General features: G+C 41.7%; 1 long non-coding RNA gene across 1 annotated transcript; it reads right to left on the bottom strand.

Annotated features, from left to right (window-relative positions):
• Window positions 1-2,828: 2,828 nt before the first annotated feature.
• Window positions 2,829-21,808, bottom strand: LOC149919023 (uncharacterized). The gene is made up of 4 exons (XR_016464324.1): window positions 21,439-21,808; window positions 8,514-9,326; window positions 4,951-5,075; window positions 2,829-4,242 (listed from the first exon to the last, which is right to left on the bottom strand). It is a non-coding gene; the product is annotated as an uncharacterized LOC149919023 (long non-coding RNA).
• Between the last annotated feature and the right edge of the window lie 2,850 nt (window positions 21,809-24,658).

The following is a 24,658-nucleotide window of genomic DNA, read 5'->3' as shown; positions in this document are numbered from 1 at the left end:
CGTGCATTGCAGTGCAGCCTTTCCCCATGGTTAAAGCTGGTGTTACTGCTGATAGTTAGCCTGCTGAGGCTGCCTGCTCATGGCTGCTCCATGTGGGATCTGCAATGATAATTCTTTGCTTTCCATTCCAAGAAGTTCTCAAAACAGCAAATAAACAAAAGAACACATTATACAGCTCTTTTCATATTCACGGTGCTTTATAAATACTAGATAGTTAACTCATCTCAGCAATACCTTTGTGAAGTGGGCAATTTCTATTCAAATATTAGAGAAGTGTTATTGTGCAATTTCCACTAACTTTTTAATGATGTTTTAAGGTCTGATGCATGACCTATACATCCGTGTATCTAGAGAATCAGACACTGATAACTGAACATAAAACCATTAATTTTTTATATGAAACCAGAATAAATACCTCTTTTCCTTGTATAATTCTTTTCCAATCCATTTTCTCATGCAGTCAGGGAACCCAGCAGTGATGGTGGTGGGGATATTGGAGTGTAAAACCCTAAGCTTATTTGTGCTTGCCTTGCGTGCATGCGTGCCTGCATGTTATTGTGTGCACACTTCTGTGTAAGTAAAAACTGCTGGTTCCTATTCCAGATCCTTTGCAGTCCAAGTATCTGGTAAGAGACAACAGATGGATGCAACACTGAGACAGGGACATCACGAGGTTACAGTGAGAGGATTACAATTACTCTAAGAAGTGGTGGCCATAGCACGCCAGCTGTTGAACCATTCTCATATAGTATATTAGTCATCACAAGAGTGAGAAGAAAAGAATGATTTGCACAGTGTTGATGAAACAAACAGGCAGACTTTTGTAAGGACTTCTTTTCATCTGGGTTGTATAGGCATAAGAAAATGCCTGTATAAGAAAAAGGGACGAAAAATATTTTCACATTCAGCAAGTGAGGTGAGAGCTAAGGATTCTAATTTACAGTATGAAATCATGGTGGGTGAGACAGGAAAGAGGTGAATTTGGATTTGGATTGTGAAAAAATAGGTGTGCACCAAGAGTGAAGTAAGGTGGCAGGATTGGAAGGCAGAGGCAGAAGACAATAGGTGTGTTTTGATAGAGCTGTTTGCTACAAGATGTCGCAGTTCTGAGGCTGTAAGAGCATGTTTTTCAAAATCTTTGCCAAAAGGCTCATGTTTCTTTGCTATTCTGTAGGAAATTGCGAGTACAGTCCTCTAACACTGACTTTCTGTGGCCTCCACCACATGGACTCCAGTTCTTTATTTTGCAACTGTTTCATCAAGACGGCAGCTTGCACTCTTGTTTGGAATTGAGCTAAAGCACTCACTGTGTTTGCATAGGTTCCTTAAGACCCAGTTGTAACACAGAGCGAAGATTTGCATACCACATTCATCTGTGATCTGTGGTCTCCATTCTTCCATGCTCACAGTAAAGCCCTCTCCAGCCCGAGGCTATAGGTACTTTGCCCCCTAATAATGCCATTCTAGCCCTTCCAGACAGCCCGGGCACGGTGGTAGAGCATAGCCACACTGCATACCAAGTTGTAATGTAAACATATACAAGCCCACTTTAAATGGGAAGCAGTCGCACTGTGGTAGCACAATCTATCCTTTGAAAAAGGCAGTAACCCTAATTTGTGTGCTATTTCCAGTGTAAGCATTTGGGCTTTGATCAAGTAATTCATGTGCTTGATGGGAGCCCTTCCATTGCCTGCAGTGGGCTTTGCACTGGAACCATAATCCGGACGTCTCACATGCGTATGCATCCTTAATTAAAATTTTCTAAATTGCTGTTACATAATGAGGATCCCAAACCTTCTGTGAAGTGCTTCCAGTTAAGCCAGTGAAAGAAAAAAAGCACCCAGTATCTTACCATCACAGTTAACATGAACTACAGCAATTTCCCATTTTGCATATTAACAAGATAGATGAATTATAGGTACATGAAAAACACTAAGTCCTGACTTTTGCTTGCATGCAATCTATAAACAAAGCTGGTGTACCATAATTGTACCACCTTACACACATACAGATAAATATACACTCACAATTATGATCGGCTTTAAAAATAGGCTTAGAATGAAAATAATACATCAGGCTTAAATATAGCAAGTGCTTCTGCTGTAATTATATTCATTCTGTTTGCCAGGCATATTTTTATGAATGTATTACAGTTTGCTACACATTTTTACCAAGAAGAGGTGCACCCTGTGACAGCTGCCCATCATTAGCCACAGAATCTTTTTGCGCCAACCTGTATGAAAAAGCTGAAGGACACCTCAATCAACACCCCTCTGTTGTGTGGCAAAAGCAGTCGTTCAAGATTTTATTTTTTTTCAGCAGGAAATACCACGCAGGTCTCACAGAAAGTGCTTTGACTTGGATTTATCTGACCTGCTTTCTATTCCTGGCTCTGTCTCTGGGTGACCTTAGGAAAGTCATTTTTATCGACTATTGTTTTTAAATGGGCTAAAAGATGTTTCCCAGCAGAATGGGCCAAACATAGATAGTTTTTGGGTTTTTTTTTTCATTATCTCACCTCAAAAAAATTTCCCCATGAAGAAGCTACATACCTGTACACATACGAATACCAGTCAAGTAAGTGGCTCTTCTCTCTCCCTCTTGCTCTTTTTTTTTTGTTGTTCTTTATAGCATGCGGCAGTCACAGCAGAGAGCCTAAAACATGTTCTTTACATATACATAACTTGAAAAACCTAGTTACATATACACATTTCTGCTCTGGCAGGCTGAAGTGATCTCTGAAATCAAATACGATATGGACCAAAGTGTACCTCAAAATATTTCTGGGCTTACTGTACTGCTACACACAGCACGTGGTAAGTATTTTTTGGAAAACTGTCTTCCCTTGTAGCAGTATAACTGTCAGACAACAGCTCACACACGACAACACAAAGTCATAACTTGGGAGATAATCTTTTATACTCTCCTAACAATATGCTCTGAAATCCTACACTTAAAAGGGGTTTAAAAACACACAATACCCTAAGACACCAAATAAGCAGTAAAAGTAACATGCAGAGCCAGACACAAAACCAGAATGAAAAAGATTTTTTATTATTCTCCTCTGTATTACCATAAATGACATGCTATATTTAATTTTACAGTGCCCCTGGACAAATCATCAAATACTTTAATAACTACACAAACATTAATATTTAAATACAAGAGATCCCCTCAGTTCCTGAATAATCATAACTCTGGATTGATAGGGTACTAAATGGAAAAATCTTGTTTAGACAGTTGTAAGAGGGGGGAGGGTGTTTAATGAAACAAGTTTGATGGTCTTGTCATCATAAAACTGATAGATATTTGGCACAATTTGTATCTTTGCTGAAAAGAAGTTTGAGAAATGGAACAACTGTAGTGAAGATTAATTTTCCCTTCTTCTGCTCTGAGAGCACAGTCCTTTAGGTCATTAGCTGGAGTGTGTGACATAGATTGCACTTTACCCATGCAAATCCTGTCCTGACTCCTGGAAAATGCACATGTTAAATAGCTGTGACTTCTATACTTGTGGGATGTGCTGCCCAACTATCACTACAGCTAGCTAGACTCATTTCAAGAGAGTGATGAAAATAGATAGTAGAAGAGACAGCATACTGAGTTCTAACAGTCAGTATTTGTTAGACCTGCCCACCTATTCTACCCGCTGTCCTCAGAGGGATTTTTGTTTAATCCAGATTTTGTATTATTATTTTAGTCACTCTCCAGTTCTACCTAATAATGGGAGCTCAACTACTAAAACACAATGGGAATAGCAAATTGCAAGGTATTTTTGATCACTCTAGCATAAAACAAAACAAGACTGAAAGACTTGTAAATGGAAGTAATCCACATAAACATCTGAACCAAAGCTCTGAAACCTTACTAGACTTTTGTCTCCAAATCTGGGGCAATGTTCAGGTGTATCATGTGTCCCGAAGCACACATCTGACACTAAACTAATGACAACATTTGTTCATGACTGGACAAAGGCTAGTCTCTTATTTATATCATATTCTGATTAAATGTCACAGCATTTGTAGCTAAATGAAATTACTTGGATGTTTCCAGTAGAATCTGTCTCTGCAACTCACCTTAAAATTTTCTTTTTCATTTTGGGGCAGCTTCTCAGATTCTGTACTTTTCAGAACTGAATTCCTTTCTTCATCTTTGCAGTTGAGCTCCATGGATATAGTGTAGCTCCGTCTGTAATGTTTTTGGGGCTTTTCTCAATTGGGAAATACTCATTTGAAGGAAGTTCTGGGGAAAACACAAATACCTTTACATTCTAGTTTCCAGGGAAGAAAGAGAGAAGAACCAGTTCATACACATGGGCCTGTGAATAATAGGTTGTGGCCTGTGGGCTGATAGACCCTGGAAGCAGCGGCATGAAGGTACTCTTCCACATGCAAACAATAATGAAGGCTGCACTAAGGCCTCTTATGATGAACTAATTAAATATATTGCTCTATATAATAAAGGAAGCTGGAAGAATCCAAAGCCATCTCTAAATTACTTACTCTGTGTCCTGCTTCTCCTCTATGTCAAACATCTATCATGGTAGGAAAGGTGAACAGAAAAAACAGTACATCAAAATTAAAGTACTGAGACAGATGGAAGTTTCTGTACTAAGAAAAAAAAGTGTGCTGTCTCCAAATTCTAATGAAAAAATACTATGGAAACTCCAGAGCTACAGGCCTGGAATCAGTACTAAAGCAGAGCAAAGAAGGTTAAAACAGTGCAAGAAGTTAGCATGAGCACTGTTGCATAGATCTGTGCAAATCTTTAAGCAGGTAATTAATTTCAATCTTGGCTTTATATGCTAAATCGTAATTTGTCATTCAGTTCTTGTAACTAAACTTATTTTTTTCCCTTTCTCTTGTTATGGGATAGCAATAAACCAAGAATGCATTGTAACTGTGTTCTCAGCATTAAGAAAAGGGCCAGTGATTACTGGCTGAGACTTACTCTGGGCCTGGGCTGCCTCCACCTCTGCTGCTGCAGTAGTAATGTGTGCTCCCTTGAGAGGACAGATTTAGCCACTGAGTGCAACCTCTTTTCTAGGAGAAGCAAATGTAAAGAGACAGCAGTTCCTAGCAATAAAATAAAAAAACAAGCAACATAAAACATTTCTCTCTCACTCATTTATCTCTCCTTCACTTTAGCTTTTCTTGAAATGTACAACCCATGTGCATTTATGAGATTTTGAACTGCTTGTGATTATCTGTGGTGCTTGAGAGAAAAGCTGATTTTGCACTTACATGTGAACAAGAGAAAAATACATTTTCACCTTTTACATTGTTACAAAAATCTACCTGAAGCATGCCTTGAAACTAGAAAGATGGTCTTGCAACAAACACACTGTAACATTGTAAGGAATGAAAGTCTACAAAATTGCATTACTTTATGATAAAATTGTGAATGATTAATTGAACCCCCTCAAACTGTAATCTGGTCTCTTCCTTCCCCTGTATGTGCATGGCTGTTTATATTTTTCTGTCAACATCAAAAGAAAGCTGCTGAAATAGGATGTTTTAGTGAAGTCTTTCAATTTAAAGTTTTTTTTGAGGTGCACGTATATTTCTTGTTTGGCAAAGTATCTTTCCAAGAAACCATTAAAGTAAATTTGAAGGTTAGTGGACCTTTTCCATATCACTGATCCACACTAATTGTTTCCTGTTCTGTGACAGAGATAGAGCTAAGCAACTATTTTGTGGAACTGGGGCTACGCATGGTCCTATGTTTTATTGGAAGCTTGAATGAATCCTGTGTGGCCTAGGAATGCAAATAGGAATTCTGGAGAGAAGTCTTCTGCTGACCAGTACTGCAGCTCACAACTGAGGCTCCATCTTTTTTAAGCCTTCTGTGAAGTAAAAGGTACAGATATTTGTTTATATGCATGACACTGGTGATGCCTAAAGCAAAGACTTTACTAGTATTTTTCAGAACTCTTGTCTTCAAAGATGCATTCAGGAGGATACAGAAAGGCACACATTCACCTTAGAGTTATAAAATATGGTCAATCACTGTGTTGTATTGACCACTCCCTTGCCGGTTTATTGCCATAAACTCTAAGAAAGCACAGATTATTTTTCTAGAGCAGGCTGGATTTTACTTAGGATATCACATTACACTAATGAAGTTAAATTTAACTAGGCAAATAAAACAAATTTTTTGCAAACTTCTTACACAAACTGTGTGCATGGTCAAAGAGTTTGGAAGAGCAGTCACAGTGGAGAGCAAAACTAGATGACATGCGCAGTGTTGGGGCCGCTCTATAAAGTTGCTGGACATAAAAATCATGGCTTCATGGTCAGCAATGAATACTTTCATTTAATCACAAGACTAGAGGCTGATACACTGCATGCTAAACTAACATCTCTAGAAGAGCCTGTGGCTGCTTGTGTCAGGTTGAAGAGCCCCAATGGCTGCTGTTCTAGAGTGTCTCTTGAAACTCCTGCAGTCTTTCTGCAATCTTGTGCCTCTGTTCGGTTCCCTGTTGGCTGTTGTGTTTTAACAATGCTTAAGTATTTACTGAGATGTAGCTTGTTTTGAGTTGTCTTTCTTCAAACTTTTTTTCAGCACTATCTTCTATTGAACAAGATCTATATGTTGGTATAGTATGGTACAGTAAATATCTCAAGAACTGGCCAACATAGAGAACTACCCAGTGTTCATCACACTGCGTCCTACTGAATTGGTTAAGCTTACCGAAAGCATCAAAGACAAAATAAAAAAAAAGACTGTCATATGCTATGGCTCATGTGCCCATGGTTGAACTACCATTTGTTTTAGGCAACACAGTTGGAAAAATTCCATCATTTTCAACTGCAGTGTTACTTGAGTAACAGATATTTTCTGAGCAACTTGAGTAATGGCAAGAAACGGCACCAAAGAAACTAAAAGTCAACTTTTTCAACCAAATGTTAGTGAATTAGGAACTCACATTTACCTTCTAGGAAATAGCTGCACAATCAGTGAGAGTCTCCTTGAATTAGTGTATACTTAGGACAAGCTACCCATATGTAAGATGATGTTATTAAGATGTTTTATACCATCTTTGAGATTATGTAAAGAGTTTTGATTCCTTAAAACCAGAAGTTTAATTCCAATTAAAACAAAGGAGAATTTGAGCTTTGAATTTTTAAAGTGGTCAACATCGAAGTGCAAGATTTAAAAGGAAAAAAGAGTTAAAAGTAAAGGCCTCTGAACTGGTGATAACTAGGGAAAGAAACCAACTCATGGGAATATGTAACAGAGATTTCTTGATGGTAGTTACCCTTTCTCCTATTTCTTCAAATTCAGCAGGTTCCTGATAATTTTCAAAGTTAGCTTGTGCATTTTCTGCAGTGTTCTATCAAATTTCTGGGGTAGATCACTTCATATAATTCAGCTATTGTAAATCCACAGCAGCTTCAAATAGCTACAAGATTCCCTCTTTCTGTCCTTAATTTTATTGTAACACCACTGTAAAGCTGAAGGAGACAGTGTTATCGCTCAGCTGAAGAGCTAGCCATATTTCACTGGTGGGTGACGAGATTCCTGTAAATATCTTGCAAAGTTATTTGAGACTCTTTCAGTTGGAAAGCATTACAAAACCCAAGAAATTATCTATACTATTAAAAAAAAAAAAAAAAGGGACAAGGGAAAGGAAAGACATGCTTGTCTGCTGTTAATGTAAGACCTGTTCAGTTTCCCTCATACTAGAGAAACTGCAGAAGAACAGTGAGGTGTGTGAAAAATGTGCCCTCCCCCTCCAGTAATGTTGCCAAGGTCAGCAAGACCTCCTGGGACCTGCTGTGGAAGTGTTGATTACTTAGGTTAATAGATGCTTAGGGGCTGTTTAAACCCTTTTTTTTTTTTTTTTTTTTTAAATAAACCTTATTTTTCCAAAATGCTGGAAAAGGAGACCATCTGTAATCTGGTCTTTATGGGCCAATGTCTTCTCTTGCTCTTTTAAATTTCTTCCTCCCCTTCTGTGAACAAGTTTTTCCAAAGCCTTTACCATGCTCAGGAAGGGGAAACACCTTTAGATTTAAATGAAGTGGCTGTGTTACAACATTCTATAAAAGTACATAAGGTGAAAAGACTAAAAGGTATGTAGTTGTAAGTAAAACTAGAAAGCACATCTACTGGGCATGCCCAAAGGATAAGCCGCAGGAGAGTGAGGTTTCATATTTTGGCTGAGCTGATCTGCAGTTTGCAGCTGCCAAGAGGGAAAATCCTGTTCCATTCATCTTTCCTCCTGCTCCCTGCTCTGTCCTCTCTCTCTGTTGCCCCTGCTGGGCTCATCTTTCCTGTCAGCAGTCATCCAGCTCACAAAGGTGGCAGAGAGCTTACCCAGAAGGAAAAATGGAATGTAGTGACCTGAGCAATTGAGTTAGCAGTCAGATGACTGGAAGCGCTAGTGCAGAGGAGAGGATACAGTCATATCCAGAAAAGGGGATGAGGAAATGGGGTACAGGACTATGATTTCTTCCATCAAAAAAACTGCCAGGCTTCTAACAGTAGGTATACCAAAAGTGGCATACCTCTTGCCGGGGCCAGGTGCACACTACAACCGTATCCTGACTCCATACCAGGGTAAGAACCAGGCACTTCCTCTTCCTGTCGCTTTGATGCCTATGTTTCCAAGGAAGACATGCCTGAATGCTTCAGCTATGTCTCTGGTCTGGATGCTAGCACAGACAGGACTTTAAGGCATGTCATGTGAAGCACTCTTCTCAGTAGAGACAAAGCTTAAATGTCTCAGCTTTCGCCAGAGCTACAAATGGTTCCATTCAGTATGAGTAAGAGCTCTTTTCTTAAGTGAATTTGTTTAAGAAATAATTAATATTCAAATGAAATTTCCTCCGAACTTTCATTTCTGCCAACAAAGGAAGTTGTCATGGTGAGGTATTACTGCGAGTAACTCCAAATGGATACCAGTAGGTAATGAGATCATCAAAACTTCACATCTCTATGCTCCAGGTGATGTAATTGTATCCAGTAGTTTGGATTCTTGACAATTGCCTTCTTTTATTTCTTGCTGGAAGAGGCTTAAAAGCATTGGTAGACTCCAGACTGTAATCTCTATCACTTGGGAGTTTATATTTTCAGTACATAACAACGCTGTGTTCTTACAACAGAGAATCTGAGATCTGTACCTTCTTTGATAGATGCTGATGTTTTCAAAATCTTCAAGTAAAATCCAAACCTGGTTTGCCGTAAGCAGACTGCACTGGTTTTGGTTGAGATATAGCCTTTCATATTAATGCTGAAGGAAGATTCCTTTACAGTGTGACTGTATTTCAGCATCACATGTCAGGTAGGATGCATGTGAGTAAATCCCAGAGCTGCAAAGCCTGGAAGGAGAAAAGAAAGTATATTTATTTAGGAACATAAAAATAATCTCTGGATTTAACAGCCAGTTGAACTGCCATTGGTACTGTCAGTTTCACCAGGTAGCTCTCGTTCTACTGTGACAAGAAGTCAGTCTCTGTCATCACCTCTGTCACAAAAAATGCCACCAAGCTGTTAGAGCCCTCCATCCCCACACTCTGGGTTATACAACCGTATCCAATAGTTTTGATTCTTGACAATTCTCTTATTGTGTATCTTGCTAGAGAGGGCTGAAAATTAATGTGTTTTACTGGTGGATGTGATTACCTTGATCCTTCTGAAGGCCGTGGTGACTTTCATCTGTTTTAATAGCTGCTGTAAACATGCAAGAAAACCAAACTGTACTGTGAATATGGAAAAGAATCAAATCATCTGGTTTTGATGAAGGTGTGTAAAGCTGTAAAGCACACTTGAAGAACATGAACCAAAAGTTTATTGAAAATATAAAGCAGCTTGTCCTCAGCAAATTTATGATTTACATCAGATTTAAATGCACCATAATACACTTGGCCTAGCTTGAGAGAGTTGGTTTTGAATGTCTGGAATAATATGTAAGGTGTAGAAAAAATGTGCATTTGCAGCAAATCTACTCTGATGGAACAGCAGCAATAATGAGACCTCAGATCTTTGAGCTCCTGGTGACATGAGGAGGATCCCAGGGGCATAAAGATCAACAGACAGATGGCCCATTTTCCAAGACAGGTAATAAGGATGCCTCTGAAAATCTGTCTGAGAAAGCTGATATTTGTTATAGGGGGCAAATCCTCCTCCAGCTGGGTATCTCCTATGGCTGCTGAGAAACTCTATTGCTGTGTTCATTTACAAGAGGCTGTAACCCTTAGAGCAAACCTGAACTGTAAATGTCTCTAGGATGGAATGCTGTCCTGCACCCCAAAATGAATATAAAGGAAATTTTTCCGGGAGTGTAAGAATACAAGAATCACCACAGTGGACCCTACCTATCTGGTTCAATGACCTGTCTCAGGCTGTTACCAGATAGCTCAAAGAAGGGTGAAAAAGCTACAGAAGTTCACCTCATAGTTAAAACTGGATTAAAGCCAGAATCAAAGTTTAATTCTCTTTGTTATTATCTCTACATATGAAAATTCTGGATAGTTTAGTCTTGATGCTAAACTTGATAAATTCTTGGCATTGGGGGTGTCCAGGAGTGAAAGTCTTTACTAGCTAATTACTGGTTACCTGACACCATTTCCTCATTAGCTTTGAATTCCTCACCTGTGAACTTCACTGCAAGTCATTTTTTTCTTTAGTCATGATATAGGGAGAACAAAAATTCCTGACCTACTTTTTCTGTTCTGTTCATCTTCTTGTATCATGCAATCATCTACCCTTATTTGTTTAATTACTTAATTAAGAACTCTTCCATCTACTCAGTTTCTCATCAGCTATTTTACTTAAAACCACAGCATTTATTTTTCTGGTGACGAAACTGTTGTTTGCTTCTGACAAGAAAAGGAGAAACTGAGGTGCCTACAGCTCTTTGTGGGGGCAGGGCACTGACTCTATGACATATTTTTTTTTTCTTTTTTTTTCTGTCTTATGTGCTCTTCCAATAACGTGCTGAACACAAATCCAAGACAAGCCCTGGTCTGCAAGATGCTCAGGTCCTGTTCCGAGCTGGTATGAAGTTTACAATTGTATTCTAACATAGGACAGATGAAGAAGGTAAAAATTCTGTGCCTTCTTGCATGAGCTCGTACAGAAGTACCAGATGAAACCGAGTCCTGCCAAAATCATGAAGAGACATTGACCATTTAATACAAAGTAAGATCCCTCAAATGCTTTCTTCTTCTTCTTTTTTTTTTTTTTTTTTCCTAAAACAAAGAGAAGTGCACATTTGGATGAAAAGTTTTTAGTATAAGCCAAAATGTCTTTCCTGTGTCCAAAACACTTATCTAATAGGAGTGAAGTCATGACATTAACCTTTTGTCTGTTGAAGATAAAAATCACAAGCTTCACATCTAGAACATCAGTTTTTGGATGGTCCATTCAATGGAGCTTGGCTTCTTGGAGCCCTTCTGAGAAGCATTCCCACTGAAGTGACGATGAAACAGAGGCACTGAGCACTGGAGATTCAAGGAAGTGTATGAGAGGGCAGAATTAGGCCCTCATGAAATCTTAATGCATTGTGAAGCTTTCAGCTCACATGCATACCCCAGTGAGACTGGGAAAAGCCTAGTTCAGAAAATGTCTAGCAATGTGAGAATATGGTTCAGTTCTGCCTTGATCTAATGAAAGATGAACCAAGCTTCTTAGAAGTCTCGTAGGATTTTTACCTCAGTTGTTACAGACAGGTATGTAGATGAATAAAAGCGGAGCAGGAGGAAGGTCTGGAATTAATTAAATGCCTTCTCTTGAAATAGCCCCATAAAACTTGTCTGATTAAAGTCCCTACAAGCAAGGAAAAAAAAAACAAAAAACACTTTGTCTACTAAATAACTGAAATAAAGAAAAGGTGTTCTAAAGATGCCACCTTATAATTAAGAGAATTTCCATGAACTCTTGGCATAGTTGGCTGGCAGCCTTTTTTGAATGGCAAATGCTTGAAGGCTCAGTTTTAGGACAGGTTGTTAGTTGCCCAAATTGACTGAGTGCTCCCATAGGTTGTTTGAGTGTGTGGTTAAGGGCTTGCTGCTCAGACAGGCTATATAGAAACACTCAAAGGACCCTGTGTGCTCTGCCAGATCCTTCTGATTTATTTATACGAATAAGCCACCAGGTCCAGACTATGCTGTTCAGACACTTCTCTTTTGTAGGTCATTCTGAACATTAATCTTTCCTCGCAATCACCAAGCAAATTAATATTAGCATAGATAGGCAATACTGTTGCTTTTGTTAAAAGCCGAACACTCAATGTTGAGAGGGCTTTGGGATGTAACATTAGAAAATTAGCAACCAGACCTGGAGTCTTTTTAGGAATGGACATACATGAGTCTGGATGGTGTTACTGACTGGGAAATACAATACTGACTTTGTGAACACAGAAAGATTTTGCCTCATGTTTAAGCTGGTGGACACGATCTATCCCCTTATAATTATTACTCTGTGACTGGTGGAACACAGATGATTTGGGCTTGGGCCAGTGGCCACACCAGGAGCTGCCTACTGATATGCAGAAAGTATGGGGCATGTTTGACAATCAGCTTTTAGTGCTTTTAAGTTAACCATTACTTGTACTCATACTGCATATGTTCTGCCAGGAGCGGACAAGTAATGAAATACAGGCGTGTCAGGTTTCTCTGCCTCTCAAATACATTATCTTCCTTTTGACAACAGTAGGAGTGAACCAGAAGTAGTTGTGAAATGAACTACTTTCCTCTACAGACTTGAATTCAACTTCCTAAATTAATTTAATATCCTAGTTGCCTTACCATCACTCTTATTTTAACTTAATGTTAATTTCGGCTTGTTTACCAAGGTGGGAACACAGCTTCTTGTTTATTGACTGTGATGAGCATCCACACTAGACTTGTTTTAACCTCAGTTTGGTTACTTCCCAACTATGAACAGGTCCCTGTTCATTTGATCCCAGCTACTATTTTTTCTAATTTTCCAGTGACAAAAAGGAGCCAACCACATCCACCTTCCATAGTATAAATATCAACTAGCAGTCAATAGACCAGACATAGGAAAGCTGTTACGCAAGCAAATCCTGAATTAGCCCACAGTTTTTGTTTTAGGCAACAACAGATACTGACCATCAACCCTATGGGCTCCCAGCTGACTTTCAGGAGACCTGGCCTCCACAGCCATTTCTCCTTTGAAAGAACAGCTGTATTCCTACCTGACAGAACTGGATGAGATTGGGTGGAAGTGATCAGTACTTTTTTCTGAGCTGGGTGAGGATGGTATGTAGTCAGATAGGTTTTGGAAAGCTTTAAGTCAGCAACTGTCGGCAGCTGTGTCCTGTAACAGAACCAGGAACCAAGATTTAAACATGGCAAATAAGAAGGCACTCAGGAGATGAACAGTCACTTCTCTAAAAGCGGCAGAGTATCTATGAAGAGTAACTGAGGAGAAGTTTTGCCTTGCTACCAAATGCACCAAGTGAGGCACAATTATGGTGAGAATCTGAGCATTATCATAATTATCATAATGAGGAATGACCCACCACTACATGCCCAGCTCTCCATTCTCTGTGGTGGTACTCTCAGGAGTAGCTGGAAGTGATTGTTTCCTTAAACCATACAGTAAATGATAGACCACAGGCTGGCCCAGGACAGCCACACAGCAATCTTCTGGGTAGCTCCATGCCACAAGTCTCTGCCTAATTGTCAATGTCCTCCAGCTGCTCCCATTTCCCAGGCACCTCTATGAAATGGCTCCAATAAAGGCTGAGGCACTAGAACTGCTGATGCTTTTGGCATTCAGAGGAGGCATCTGCAACATTTGATTTTCTTCTCTTCCTACTTCTCTACCCTATTATCCCTGAATCCTGCCTCTACCTTTTTCTTGGTCCTGTCCCTCTACCAGCTGCTTTGGCCTAAATGCTGTGATTGTCACTGAAAACCCTCTCCTTATATGCTGAACATCTCTGCATGAGCAGACCTCATTATCATGTGGCAAGAGGTCATTTACATATGCAAATCAGGTTAATGAGAGCAGAACTGTAAAAGGCTTCATTCCAGATGCATTTGCATATCTAGCTTTAGAAATATTTGAGTGCTCTGCCCCTAGCTGTGCAAGCAGGACACGGAAGCCCTGGCAGTATGTCTTCAGTAGTGATTATATTCACAGACAGCTGCCATCCTGGTTTGCAACAGCCACTATCTGAGGTATTGGCTCATTTGAACACAGAGGGTAGTTGTGTAATATGTGATTCTGCACCAGACTACTGAGAGGCAGTTAAGCCTTGGCCCTTATTGGGGCAACATGTGGGCTTCTGACAGGTAGATGTATGCAATTTAGCATGAAGAATACATTTCCTATGGTGCTGTCACTAATGCATGCCTGGTGTATGATGAATGAGGAAAACAATGCAGGTACCAGGCGCAGATCTCTAGGAAGGATATATTCCGTGTGACAGGGCACCACACAAAACACTGCATTCTATCTAAATTCTAACTGGGTGTCTAGCCCCCAGCATATAAATAGGGCTGCCTTTGGATTTTGCAAATCACTCACGGGAAAACCCCAGCTCCCCCCCTTCCAACCTCTTCCACAGACGGGCTTGGGCAGCCTGCTGTCCCTCTCACAACAGGATTCTGGACAAGCGTGTGGTTGGTTTCTGAGTGTTTAGCAGCCAAGCACATTTACACAGAGTTCCTCAGAAGAAGCATCTTTTACTGGTTCCATTTTTTTCAGCTGATTTGTTTTTCCCCTATACAAATTACTCTTTCACAGCAAGACTTTCTGTCTGCCAGGGACTTCCATGTCTGGTTCCAGAGAGAAAAGACAATTACCTCATAATTTCTGAGAAAAGTTACTCCTTTGCTCCTACCCAGTCCTCGCACATCCCAATGGCGAATTTCAGAAAAGAAACAGCTTCATGAAGGAGGAAGTTCTCTGCTATGACATTCAGAGCTTGCATGCTACAGCTTTCCACATGGCCATCAAGCAATGCCAGGAGTGTAGCCTCACAGTACATGCTACAACCATTGTGATTTGTGAACAGAGGGATGCTGTTACAAGTTCTCTGGAGCAAGTTATTGCTGTCCCTGCGCCCTCAATTAGCAGGCAGAGCTACACACATCTTGCAGCAGGGCAAACACACAGTGATTCTACGTGCTTGTTGCACACACCTAGTAAGGAGCCTGTATGTATTAGGTTGGAATGAGTTGGGATCTTTACCAACTCCCAGAGCACAGTATGTAAAGCAAACTTCCCCTTTCATCCCTTCATTTGGAATAATCTACCATAATTCAAATAACCTTGTCCAAGAGGTTATTGTTGTATCCATCCTCACATGCTACTACTGTCTATGGATTTTCTCTCACTTTGTCTTGCATTTCTAACTCTAATGCATCACCAAAGGTCAAACTTCACTGCAGTGACTCCTTGTTGTTGCAGTACAGTTGTTCCTGTACTGCAACAACTGTAGCTACTCTCAGCAGCTCTAATATAACTGAAAAGATGAAGTATCTATGCCCATAGGAGTAAGAACTGTACTTACAACTTTTGGTGTATTTCCTGTGCCTAAACTGTTTATTCCTCTAAGCTACTGGCTATCATAGAAGACTGCTTCTGTCCATAAATAATATCAGTATACAAATCAGTATGGCTTGTGTGTACTTTGTGATACATCAACGGATGACTATCGCCACCTAATAAAGCATGCTTTTTGCATGGAGCCAGTCTACAGCCCGAAGATGCAACTCTCACAAAAGCACAGATTTACCTACGTTCCTGTAAGCCTCCTTAAGGACTATCCCATGCACCCTACGTGCTCACATGTCAGAGTTATAATCATGCATCTGAGCAACATATCTTACTGATAGCACAGCTGGATGTAGTCATGACTTCATCACTGCCTGCATTTCAGGGCTGAGCTGTCCTTCTTGTTCAACAAACTCTATCACATGGGTTTACTAAGAAAGAAGAGCAAAATTCAGATCGGAAAAATATATACCTATGGGGCTAATGAAAGTTGATTTTTTTCATGTTGGAATTCTACATTTCACCTGTGAAAATTCAAATTTAAGCGATCTCAAACTTCCCATCTCTGTTATTTCTGGAGGTGTGACTTTGTCTTGGTGCATATCCTTCTTCCATTATGTTCACATTTAAAGCTCCTTACACAGAATACAATTTACCTCCTTGTGTAGCATGAGATCGGAATCCAGAGATTCTGTTTAGTAAATTACAGTTTAGGAGGTGTTCTGTTTTACATAAGCAATAGCCTAAAAGCAGCCAAACCAGAAGGGCAAAGAAATGTAATCGTTTCTAGGAACAGGGAGCAGCCTTTTCATTACCATTCACTTGCTGGAAATATAATATGGAATTTTAAAAGTATTAATAATAAACAGTTTTTCACTCACTTGCAATTCAGATCGATGACATATCTTCCATATTTTGCTTAAAATACAGCCCTTCCCATCTTAAGAGCACTGAACTGATTTTATTGCCAATTCTGAAAAGTGTTAACAGGAGTAAATCACCCCTCGCATTGCTGCTGTTGTTCCCTTGCCCTGAGCCAAATTCACTGCTAAGCACCTCTGACCACACAGCTCATATAAATGTTCTTAATAGAGGGAACTCTCAGGAACTTTCACATCTGCTTATTCTCACACAATTAGAAAAAAAACAAAAAAAACAAAAAACAAAAAAAACAACAGCAACAACAACAAAAAAAAACACCTTACAAAACTCTTTGCTGTATATTTGGTATATACACACATATGTTTGGTTATAGCTTACTTTTTCACACCATATGTTCAATATTCAGCAGAAAGTCAGATATGGAGATGCTAAAAAAGTGTATAACATAAAAAAAAAATAGAGGGTAAGTAAAGCCATTTGATGGTGTCAGTTTTCATTGTGCACTATAATGTGGGAGAGCTTTTGAACTCTGGTATGGAGGAGCTTTATTAAAAAGCAATTCTCCTCAGTGACCTCAAGAGGCTTGGTCCTATATGAGAGCAAGCTAGGTGCCAAAACGAAAGGGGGAAAGTCATTATGTAGAGGTGCACTTCTGAGGTATGAGCCAAACAGAGGGAATTGCAGCAAGTATGATTGCTACAGATGAACCTAAAATATTCCTGCGAGAAATGAAAAACGTTTCTTATTTTTTCCATCTTCTGTATTAATTTTCCCTATTCTACTTTATACTTGTTATATCTGCCTCGTTTTGATCTTGCGTATCCTGTGATATACTGTTCCCTTTCTTCCTTAATCATTTGCTCTTGACGTCTCCTATTTCTCCTTCCTAATTCTCATCTCATTATAGTCTTTCCCTATGTCCTCTTTTATAAAAACTTTCCTCAGTTTTTCTCTTTCCTTTCCTTGCTTACTCTGACTTAGTATGGCAAAAGTTCATATAACAGTTCAGCAACATAACTATGAACTTCAGGGAAAAAAAAGTGAAACAGCAAATGAATTTGCATTACGTTAGCTGAAATTAGGAAGCGCTGATATACAATTCTGGTTCAACAGGAGTGCCATCGCTGAGATGGTATCTGGAGAGTGGGAGTTTCATCTCCTTTTTGGTGCTGTCCTTCTCTTGGTCTTTGCAAATAGACTGAGAAAGCCAAAGCAACCTGGTTGAACACGAAATGATTTCAGCAAGTGTGAAATACTGCATGACAATGACCAACACAAAGCTGTCATTCTCTGTGTTTACATCGGTACTGATTCTTAACAGCATGCTGCTAACTCAGCATAAAACTATGCTATTCTAAAACAATTCAGGTAAAAGGACAAGATTTTTTACAGCCGGTTGTGCTTCATTCCTGCAAAGAATTGTTGTATCACTCTAAGCTGGCATGTAAGCTAATGCTTACCCCTCAGAGCTTAAATTTACATTTTGACCCACAGACTCTTTAATGTCTTACGGCTGAAAATCGTAACTCCTGATCAGTACATCCACATCCATGCTATCCCAAGAATCAATGGATGCTACACTGTTATACATACGATCAAATCCAGTGCCTTGTCAATTAACCCAGTATGACACCTGCATGCAAGATTTAAATAAGGAGCATCATATTATGCTGCATGGCTGATAAAGTGAAAATGCAAGCATTGACAAGGCTTACAATTTGGCCTGCTACCACAGCATCTATCTCTCTGAATGGAAGTTATTTATGCTCCCGCTGAATTATGGCTTGTATTCAAATACTGGCAAAGCTGCAATGTACAAGAAAATGTACCATCCACAGTATGCTGTGGTTGGATACAGCTCTTGGGGATAACTTGAAAGAGTAGTATCTCCTTCAGGAGCATGTCTGTCAGTCCAGGACTTACAGGTGGATCCTTTTAATCTCAGACAAAAAGGTGCTACTGAAAAATATACTGGTGTGGCAGATGTGTTCCTCAGCACATAAATGTACAGTGAAAATCTTTCACAGCACTGGCTAAACATGAGAACTGCTAATTAGAAGGAATTCTGACTTCTATAAAATGAGATTTGGCATTTTTTCCCCCTCAGGAAAAGCACGAGCTGATGAGGATAATAAAATGCATCACATTGATGAATGAGTTGAATCTGGACACTAAAAAGCAAAGCTCCTTTATCATTTACAGTAGCACCCTGTTTCATTAGACATCCCACATGCAAGTGGTGTGAGAATGCAGAACAACTGTCCTCCCAGTTAACTTGACTGCAATGGCACTGGATTCTCCAGCTGGAGTGATGCCTCCTGCTCTTGAGCAAACCACTGATCTAGAAGGTCTGAGTGAGAGAAAAAGAAATCTCTCATGCTGAAGGGCTAGAAACAGGTAAGATAAAGTATGCTGAACGTGTTCCTACTATGCTTAGCTCAAAATTTAAGCTGTCAAATAACTTGTTACCAACTTAACTGTGATAGAAGTGCTTCCATTAAGAACTGTTCCAGTGGAAGCAACTTTGGTTAAAAGACAGATAAACTTCAGCTGTACCTGTGGAACAAAACTGTGGCTTCCGCACAAGCCAAGTGTGATGCAGATTAGAGAAAGGAGGAACTATCTACTCTCTTTGCATTGCTCAACTCGAAGGAAAATCAGAACAGAAATACGGGTCATGAAACTGAATCTGGGAACAGAATATCTACATCGGCATTATAAAGCACACACTACTGCTGAATGCAGTACTGTCTGAGGCTACAGATTGACAGCAGTGTCAGTGCCTAAATCCAGTGCCACTTCAGGCAATAGGAGATGCTCTATTGACTTTGATAGTATAGCCTATATGGCTCCATGAGAATTTTTTTTTTCGTTCTCCATCTTTCTCTTTCATAAAACCATTTTTGGCTCATGATGTTTTAGTCCCCCCCTTCTGTGTGCCTTACTTCAAACTCTTGACATTTCTCATATGAATGTATGACTTAGTAAGCTCTATTAAAGCAAAGCAAGACAAGTAACACCTGAACATTCTCAAAATTCAAGATCTCACTAAATTTGATAATTTGTCTTGGTACAGCGGGTCAGCAAACCAAAATGTTTTCTTTCATACTCCCTAGGTTCACAGGTGTCCAAGTATGGGGCCTCAGAGGAATCATATATCTTCAGGAAACAGGCAGCAGAAAGACCAAAGGATAATTTTTTTCTGTGCTGCTTTAACAGTACATGAGAACTCAAATGAGATTTTTGCTTTATAAGTATTTTGGCTGATTTAATAGGACAGAGCCTTCCTTAAGCAGAAACTAAATGAACCCTCTCCACCTCTTCCTTTTGTTCAGCTCTTAAATGAACTTCACAGCACTTACATGTAGCCTTCTGCTCATTGAAAGCACAGCCGTTTTTGTACATGATAAGGGCATATTTTACTGAATAGCAATTTACGTATTTTGCAATGTGCTTATTTCTGGGTTAGATGAAGCCTCTGAAAAACAAGGCTGCCATGGAAAATTGGAAGACTCACAAGGATTGTAGGCTGCATCTATGGAAAGTGTTACTATGGCAGCAATGGAGTGAACTTACCCTTTCCTCTGCCATAAAACTTGGAGCCTGTGTGAGGTGCATGTTGCAGACAGCCAAACAAGGGGGCATAGAGAAGTGGGAAATGGGAACAGAACTGCAGAGAGGTTCAGGCACTCAATAGAAGGATGCTCTGGGCTGTGATGGCAGCTCTGCAGACCCTTGATAAAGAACGGCTGCTCCTCTCTAACTGCACGACAAGTATTTTCTGAAAGATGAACAGTATGTGTATGAGTGGAAGGTAGGTGGGCAATGTCAGCCTGGCTGTGACAAGGTGAGGAGTCAAAATGATTAAGGGACAGGCAAATGTTCTCTTGGTAAAAAAAACACAGGAAGATTTGCTTAATAGCTATGGAAAGATATAACAGCCTATCTGCTGATGATGGAGAACTAAGATATGACAAAGTCAACCAGTACAAACCATTGTCTCTTCCACTTGTAGATTCTGTACGGAAGCGTCTGAGAAAAAGAGGGGCTGAAAAACTGCTGAAGAGCTCACCCACAGCAAACTGAAAAGCTACAGCAAGCTACAAACAGTCAGAGAAAAAGGCACTTCTCCTAATACAACAGCCTTCTCTCTCAGCCTTCTGCTGAGATACTAACCTGTAAAAATCATAAATGACTTCTTTTTAAAGAAATGTAATCGTTCAGATAGGACCTTATACTCAACTACCAGAACTGCACTCCCTCAAAACAATGAAAGAATAGAAACACGCCCTGATTTTGTGGAGAAAAACACCGTGACTCTGTATGTGTCACAGTTGTAAGCGTAATAAGTAATAACCCTTATTTGTCTCATCTGAAAATATACTGGAGACAACTATGGAGACAAACAAGGAGCTGCGTAAGTCTATTTACCTCCATCTTATATTAAGTATTGCTCAGTTATAAAGAACTAGAGACAGAAGTATTAAGAGAGCTAAAAGAAAATAATACCACTGATGACTGTAGTAATACATTTATGTTCTTTCTTTTCCTTATGATTCTGGAGCCGCTACGGCACACATTTTAAGTTTTTGCTACAAGTAAGCAGACCAGAAACAGATTTTTTTACCTCTCAGATGAAAACCAAAATTCTTACCTGACTTGTAGTATGGGAGTGTAACAGAATTCCTACCAGATAAAATCAGCATTGCAATAAAATCTCAAGAAATGAGAATATTGTGTTACAAAAGGTTCAGCTATTAAATGAATAAAAATTGCACACCGGCCTAAAGCGCAGCTACACCTTGCTCAAAATGAGCCACATGCTCAATGTCAGAAATGGGCAGGACTCCAAATAAGATGTATACTTGTCAATTAGTGGATTAAATTTAATATGTAAGAGAAGATACATATTGCAGAGAATATGGCTCTCAGTAAAACATCTTTCATGTTTCATTGAAATCCCAGGAAAGGTAATGGCAAGCAATACTGGTGACCACCAGATGGACAGCTTCTGGCTGGCTCATGTGAAATAACGCAAGCAAAACACAGACAGGCCCGTAGCTCCGTCAAACCTACCAGCTCGCTTGTGCAGGACCCATGCCTCGGCAGGCTCAGGCGAGTTTAATGGCACGTAGAAGGTCTGCATACATTTTCAGAGAGGAGCTCGAGGCTTGACAGTGAAGTAAGCCTGGACAGCAGTGGTTTCCACAGTGCCCGAGGGAGGGTTAGGGGGTAGCCGGGCACTCTGCTGACCTGAAGCCCCAGGGTTCTGGGGGGCAGCTGGACCCCTGGTGCAGAACAAACACCAACTGCCTGCACCTAGACTGCCCTGCTCCTGTGTCAGGGGAGGGTTAGGTTTGGGGTTAGGGAATTCTTCACCCGAGGGTGGTGGGCATGGAACAGGCTGCCCAGGGTAGTGCTCACAGCCCCAAGTGCCGGAGTTCAAGGAGCACGTGGATAGCATTCCGAGAGATAGGGTTTGGATTTCGGGTGGGGCTGCGTGGAGCCAAGGGTTGGATTTGGTGATCCTTGTGGATCCCTTCAGCTTGCCAACTCCATGATTCTACAAATTAGCTCTGCATCTATACAGCTCTTCTAACCGGGCGGCTTTGCAGACGGGTGAGGTGCTCGACGCACAGCGGCCGCCACGCCGCCTGCCCGCACCTCCACGCTAGCGCCTGGAGCGGGGCAGCCGGGGACCCTCAGCCAGACCGCGCGACGACTTGGGGAACTTGCAGGCTGGCACGGGGGGCGCCGCGCTCCGCGCACCAGTCGGCTCCAGGCCGGGATTTGCGCGCAGCCCGCCCGCTCCCCCGGCGAAGCCGCTCTCTCCCCGCCGCGGGCCGGAGCGGTCGCGGGAAGCGGCGCTCAGAGGCGCGGGGGCGGGGGCCCAACGGTCGCCGCCCCGCCCCTCGCAGAGGGGGACTGAGGGGAGGGGGGAGCGTTTTCCTGCCGCGTCCTCTGGCGGGTGGGGAAATGAGAGGCGCTGCAGGGACGGCGCCTTCTCCCCGTTCTGCCCCCTCCCTCCGCGGGCCCCAGGCGAGGTGACCCGCAGCCGGCAGCGCTCCCTGCTCGGCCCGGCGTGCGCGGGGCTGTGCGGTGCGCGGAGCAGCGGGGGGTTGGGCTGCCCGCAGCCGTGGTGCGTGAATAGTTGTGGGTAACATCAACCTGACGTCATCCCCGTGTAAAAAGACCCCTCTTTTGTTCTCCTTCCCTCCCACCGCTCCCCCCTCGAAAATCAAAAGCGCGAACATTTGCAAAAAAAATAAAAACTAATGAGGGTTCGTCTCCCCCACGTTAATGGCCGCGCGCGGGGGACGCTGCGCTGAGGATCCCGCCCGGGCCGCGCCGCGCCGTAATGAAGGCGCGGGGCCTTTGATCCGGGTGAGTCACTGGTGCCGGAAGGTTGGCGCACATCCTGCCTGCTCTGAAACCCGATCGGCAAGAGGGGGCAAAGGGAAAGAAAAGCATTTTAATGGCAATCGATAGAGGGTCACAGGGTCCTGGCAGGAAAGAGGCGGTGATTTAAAAATGCTGTGTGTCGGGTTTGGGCGTTTTTTTTGTTTTGTTTTGTTTTTTTTTAATTCCTTACAAATAAATAAACAGCCCAAGCCCGCCGGCAGAAGCGGGAGAGGGCGAGCTGTCAAACAGCCTTCCCAATCGCCCGCGTGTTTGTTCCAGCGAGGCGCTCAGCAGACGCGGAGTTTATGCATCGCTTCGAGCTGCGGCGCGCGCACGTGCGGAGCACTCGGCTCCGAAGGGCGCGGGGACGCGCAGCGCGCTGCGCTCCGTGCCCGGCTGCTTACTGGGGCGTTATTAAATGAAACCCAAACACGCGGTCCCCCTCCCCCAAGCCAGCTTGCTTTTCTCTCTTTCCCCCCCTTTTCCTCCCCGCTGCTGAGCCGCAGGGATCCGTGATACCCGGAGCGAAAGGGCAAACCCTCTGTTTTGTTGCAGTCTCGGGTTCTTAGAGCTAAACTTTCCAAGCACGTTTCCACTATTTAGGAAATACCGAGCTGGAGGGTTCTGTATACATTGCCTGACTCTGTGTGAAAAAGAGGGAATTACAATTGTGTTGAAGAACATTTTTTTGTTCAAAAGGAGGTGAGTCAACTTCCTACACAAAGACTTGAATCGCCCGCCCTGCACGTTAACAAGAGCTGGCCTCTCTTCCAGCCTCGTGCTCCTGCACACACGCACCGACCGGGAGGGAGCACAGCTGCCACCCTGCAAGGAGAGCCGTGCTGGAGCGAGGGGATGCTGCCTGCCCTTGTAGAAGGAGGGCTTTGCAAGTGCAAGGTCGTGTTTTATCCAAACGGGAAATCACAGAATCACAGATTCATTAGGATTGGAAAAGAGCTGTAAGATCATCGAGTCCATCAGCCCATCCCCAACCTTCCCCACTAACCACGTCCCTCAGTGCCGCATTGACATGGTTCTTGAACACCTCCAGGGACAGTTACTCCACACTCTCCCTGGGCAGCCTGTTCCCCCAAGCATCAGCAAGTGGCCGCTGAGGATCTGAGCACTATTCTCAGAACCCTTCCTTCTGTTCTTTCAAGCATCATGTTCAGTTGCTGTTTGTCCCATTGTCACCATCTTGCATGGCTCTCCCATTGCTGTGAAAGCCTTTTCCAGCATAATTCAGAACTGTTGCAGTTAACTGCAATGCAGGAATGTCTACCAGACCTATATCAGAGCAGGAAGCAGGGTGCTGGCTACAGAGCTGGAAGGAAAATGGTCAGCATGGATCTTTAAGGCCACTCCTCATCCATGTTGTCTCACCAGGTGTTGTTCAGACATCCCTCGGTGAACTGCAATACCAGTGAGGATTTTCATTGTGAATAAGACATGGGAAACACTTTTTCTATCTTTGTAGTTTTTACCTAATGCTTATATGAACATAATGGCATATCTTGGAGAGTTCCAAAAGGCAAATGCTTGTAATCCTACTGTGAAATCTGGTCACTCTAAAAAGACTTTTTTTCTAGACAAATGATGCGGAATTATAGGCGTGAGGGCCATGTTTGGCACTGATAGATTCTTGGGTGATGCCAAGAAGGTTTTATAACATCTTTTCTTTTGCATCTGGCAGGAGACACCAAAAATGTTCACCGACATAGCTTTAGTGGCTAGGTTTTTTGTTGTTGTTGTTTGGATTTTTACTTAAATGTTCAGATCTCTATTTGTTAACCTTTAGTTTGGTGGCCTTCGGACAAAACTGGTGGAAAGGCAGTGTTAGATAACACGACAAGTTGAGGATGACTATTTCATATAGCATGATGCTTTTTTCCAC

This window comes from Phasianus colchicus, chromosome 2, assembly GCF_987193195.1.
Source record: "Phasianus colchicus chromosome 2, bPhaCol1.hap1.1, whole genome shotgun sequence".
Taxonomy (NCBI): domain Eukaryota; kingdom Metazoa; phylum Chordata; class Aves; order Galliformes; family Phasianidae; genus Phasianus; species Phasianus colchicus.
The sequence above is the reverse complement of the archived record's forward strand: the minus strand, read 5'-3'. Positions and strand labels throughout refer to the sequence as shown.